Here is a 5,277-nt window from a genome sequence, read left to right as displayed (position 1 = left end):
TCGGCCTCCCAAAGTGCTGGGATTACAGATGTGAGCCATTGTACCCAGCCAGAGGAGGAATTCCTAGACTTAAAATCGTGATTACTACTGTTCTTAAATGTTTACCATATCCTTGATATACTTTAATCTCATTTAATCCCCTCAGTAACCCTCTAAGGTAATATTGTTCTTCAATTAAAAAAAAGATAGAGAGAGAGAGCCAAGGCCCAGGGAGATTAAGTAAACTACTCAGTTTATTAGTAAATTGAAACTAGTAAGCAGAAAAGCTATTGTTCAAGCTCAGGTTGTTTGACCACAAAGCCTATGATTTTAATCATCACATCGTATTGAAGAATGGGCCAATTAGACATTGCAGCCCTGATATTGACCCCGAAGGCTCATTTCTTTAGGATGTCTCATTAGTCTGTTGTTACAAGACACCAAAAAATAACATGACATTTTTTTAAAGTTTATTTCTATCCCTCACAACAGTCCAGAATGGTGGTCTAGGTTGACGTGCAAATCTATCCACAGGATCCTTTAGGGAGTCAGGCTAATAGCTGCCCTGCAGCCTCAATGTGTGACTTCCGAGGGCACTCTGGTCTTCACCATATCAGGCAACTGGCAGGAGGAAAGAATGATTCACCAAGGCTTGGAATTCCATCATAAACAAGTGAGGAAGAAGTTGCACAGACCACTTTTGCTCATTCCACTGGGAACATTTGAGTCACACGGTCATACCTAGCTGCAAGGGAAGCTGAGAAATGTGGTCACTAACTTCCCTTGTGTAACTATGGAATAGCACATCTTTTTTTTTTATTATTATGGAAGAAGAAAAGAATGGATTTTGTTGGACAGTTAGTAGTCTCTGCCATATTACCCTATCTGTATTAGGTTGGCACAAAAGTAATTGTGGTTTTTGCCATTAAAAGTAATGGCAAAGGAGGCCAGATGCAGTGGCTCATGCCTATAATTCCAGCACTTTTGGAGGCCAAGGCAGGCAGATCACTTGAGATCAGGAGTTCAAGACCAGCCTGGCCAACATGGTGAAAACATATCTCTACAAAAAAAAACAAAAATTAGCCAGGCATGATGGCAGGCCCCTTGTAATCCCAGCTACTTGGGAGGCTGACACATGAGAATTGCTTGAACCCAGGAGGCAGAGGTTGCAGTGAGCTGAGATCATACCACTGGACTCCAGCCTGGGTGACAGAGTAAGACCCTATTTCAAAAAAAAAAAAAAAAAAAAGTAATAGCAAAAACCGCAATTACTTTTGCACCAACTATACCTACACACACACACACACACACACACACATACATACATAATTTTTAATTTTCCTAAACACCTAACATGTGGCTGGCTGGAATATTAGTAAGACTAACTTGGGGGAACAATAAAAGAGAAAAAATAAATGCTCAATATGCCACAAAATAACATATCCTGCAAGATACGGTTTGCTTGCTGAAGCCCTCAGGCCCCATCTTTTTCCACCCCATAGTCTATTTCATGAGGTAGGTATTATCTCAATCCAGGCTTTTTACAATTGTCAGAGGAAAAAAGAACCATAGTCAAATTACCTCTAGTCAAAAGACTTTTTTTTGGAAAGAACACACAGGTGCTCAAGAATGCATTCACAGGCAGGAAGCAAAGCTGAGCTGATTGAACTACATAGGAATTGGAAAAAGAAAGATCTGAATTATACTCATTCATTCAATAAAGACTTATTGAGCATCTATCCCAAGCTGCTGGCAACTGTTCTAAATGAGGCAGATACAGCAGTAAAAAAATGTCCATGAGCAAACCTTTATCAGAGCGTTTATATTATGTGGTGGAATCAGACAAAAATCAAAATAAATAAATAAAATATTTATCATATGACATGGTCTTAAATGTCATGGAAGAAAAAGAAAAGAATTAGAAGTAGAAAATATCAGAGTGTTTGTCATAAAAAAAAAATGCTCCCCAAACTCACCTTCCTTTACTTCTGGCCACATAGCTAGATTAACCTCCCCAACCTCCCTTTGTAGGTAGCTGTAGCCAAGTGACTAACTTCTCCTCAAGGAATGGTAAATATGTCATCCCCGTTTTGAAGGCCTAACCCACAAAAACCACCTATACACAATCGGCTTCTCTTATCCCATGTGATCACTTAATGAAGAGCACTCTTGAAACTGTCTTTGCAAAAATTATGACAGTGAAAGAAATCTGACATTGCTGACTCCGTGTTGCTTCTAACCTCACAAGCTCACTGTCTTTGTTAACTTTAAAACAAAGATAATAACAGTCCCTTCCTGATACTAACTTCCTTCCTGCTTGGGGATGGAAATCACTTTTGTAAGACTAATGAAAAGTCACAAGGTTAGGATTATAGGAGGGGCCAGAATTCTGCTAGAATGTAGGCATAGTTAAATGATAACCAACCATTGCTCCCTAGGTTGCCTTTCTGTAATCACTTACTGCTCAAGAGTCATATAGCCAGAGGTCACAAGATTTGTAACTTCCCCAGTTGTTCCTGTAGAGTTTTCCTATTGTCAGAACCTAAGGGCTGGTAGTAGTGGGTCATGCCTGTAATCCCAGCACTTTAGGAGGATTGCGTGAGGCCAGAAATTCAAGACCAGCCTGGGCAACATGGTGAAACTCTATCATAAACAAAAAAACAAATATTAAAAAGCAAACGTGGGGCCAGGTGCAGTGGCTCATGCCTGTAATCCCAGCACTTTGGGAGGCTGAGGCAGGCAGATTACGAGGTCAGGAGATCGAGACCATCCTGGCTAACATGGTGAAACCCCATCTGTACTAAAAATACAAAAAATTAGCCAGGCGTGGTGGTGGGCACCTGTAGTCCCAGCTACTCGGGAGGCTGAGGCAAGAGAATGGCGTGAACCTGGGAGGCAGAGCTTGCAGTGAGCCGAGATCATACCACTGCACTCCAGCCTGGGTGACAGGGCGAGACTCCATCTCAAAACAAAACAAAACAAAACCTAAGTTTGATCTTTGAGATATTTTTCAGCCTTTTCCATTCTGGTGACTGGCTGACTCTGCCCAGATCTGTAACTCATACCAAGGAACTGATCTCACCCAGAAACTCCCACCCAGAAACTGACTCAGCACACAAAGACAGTTTGGACATGCCTAAGATTTCATCCCCAACCAATTAGCACTACCCATTCCCTAGCCCCCTGCCCACCAAATTATCCTTAAACACGTTAGCCTCTCAGCAATCAGGGAGGTGGATTTGAGGATTATCTCTCATCTTTCTGCTTGTCTAGCCTTGCAATTATTAAACTTTCTCTACTGCAACACTGCTGTCTCAGTGTATCAGTTTTTCTGTGCAGCTAGCAAGAAGAACCTGTAGGGTAGCTATACTCCAAGGCCTTAGAAGGAGGTGGAGCTATAAGATAGAAAGATTCTGTGTCTCAGTATGACCACAGAGATGGCTGTTCTCCACCCAGAAATCCCAAATTGGAGTTTATATGAGCAAGAGGTAAATTACTATTTTGTCAAGCCACTGTGGTCAGAATTTATCTGTTACAGAGCATTATTCACTCTACCCAGTATAGGAACTGATATCAAAAATATAATTATGAGCCACTAGAGGAGAATAGAGCTTCAAGACAAAAGGACCTTAGGTCCCTGAATGATTAAGTGGAAGGCCACCCACCAACCTAGAGCACCCAGTTGGACCTTGTATAGCTAGAAACAAACTTCTACTATGTTAAACTACGGAAATGCATCGTTAAACTCTGAGTTTTTTGTTTCTTTGTTTTTTTTGAGATGGAGTCTCACTCTGTCACCCAGGCTGGAGTGTAGTGGTGTGATCTGGGCTCACTGCAACCTCTCCCTCCTGGATTCAAGTAATTCTGGTACCTCAGCCTCCCCAATAGCTGGGATTACAGGTGCCTGCCACTGCGCCTTGCTAATTTTTGTATTTTTAGTGAAAATGGGTTTTCACCATGTCGGCCAGGCTGGCGTCAAACTCCTGGCCTCAAGTGCTCCAACCACCTCGGCCTCCCAAAGTGCTGGGATTACAGGCATGAGTCATTGCACCTGGCCTGGGTTTTTATTACAGCAGCTAGCGTTGCTTCCCCTAAGCAATTGGGATGCTGTTTAATCCCTGGTCTCTTTTTGCCTGCATTGCTATGCCATTCTCCTGCTTCTCTTTGAATACTACCTTTAAGGCTCTCTATGATTTTGGCTGCAACAGGGATTTGCCCCACCCTGAAAGCAATTCCAGCCCTGAGTGGATATGACCTTTTTGTTCAAGTACACATAATCATCTAGTTGACTCACACTCTCATTGTTACAATTCCAACTTCTCTAAAGCAAAAATATAACTGGCCCATCCACGAGTTAGTTACCCACATTCATGCTACAGCTGTGGCAGAACAGTGTCTCAAAAAAAAAAAAAAATACACCTTAAATAGGAAAGTGATAAATGCCAAATTTCCTATAGATACCATCTTTGCATTTCTTACCCAGTAGTCCACACCCAGGCACTTGACTACCTGAAAATTCTGTTTAAAATCTATCTGTAAAAAAAGCAAACACCAAATGGGACACTCTTTAGAGAAAACCCTCACTCATCACAGGAGTGTGGTCTACTATTCCGCAATATCTGCAATACATCAACCAAATCAGAATTTAACACACTGACACCAACATCACAGAACTGTAGAGTAGGCCAGGCACAGTGGTGCACAACTGTAATCCCAGCACTTCGGGAGGCTCAGGCGGGAGGATCACTTGAACTCAGGAGTTTGAGACCAGCCTGGGCAACATGGGGAAACCCCATGTCAACCAAAAAACAACAAAAAAAAAGGTGCCTGGTGTGGTGAATTGTACCTCTGGTCCCAGCTACTTGGAAGGCTGAGACAGGAGGATCACTTAAGACCATGGAGGTTGCAGCGAGCCAAGATTGTGCCACTGCATTACCACCTGGGCAACAGCAAGACCTTGTCTCAAAAAAAAAAAAAAGAAAAAAAAAATTGTAGAGTAGCAAGCAGGACAGATATTTTAAATCATCGTGAGTTACTCTTAAATGCCTTTGATCCCAGTTCCTGCTGTTATCCATAAAGACTTCGAAAAAAATTATGCTTACATTATACTCACTGTTAATAAGAACTCTTAGCTAGAACCATTATCATTTCTCCTGCATCTTCCATTGAGGGATGGTTGAGGGCTTGAAATACCAGAACTCCTAAAATCACAACAATCCAATATCTACAAGACAATTTCATGTACATATGATAGAGAACATGATTTCTGACCTCCTATGCAGTTAGTAAACCTTGAGT

Source organism: Theropithecus gelada, chromosome 8 (genome assembly GCF_003255815.1).
Source record: "Theropithecus gelada isolate Dixy chromosome 8, Tgel_1.0, whole genome shotgun sequence".
NCBI lineage: Eukaryota > Metazoa > Chordata > Mammalia > Primates > Cercopithecidae > Theropithecus > Theropithecus gelada.
The sequence above is the reverse complement of the archived record's forward strand: the minus strand, read 5'-3'. Positions refer to the sequence as shown.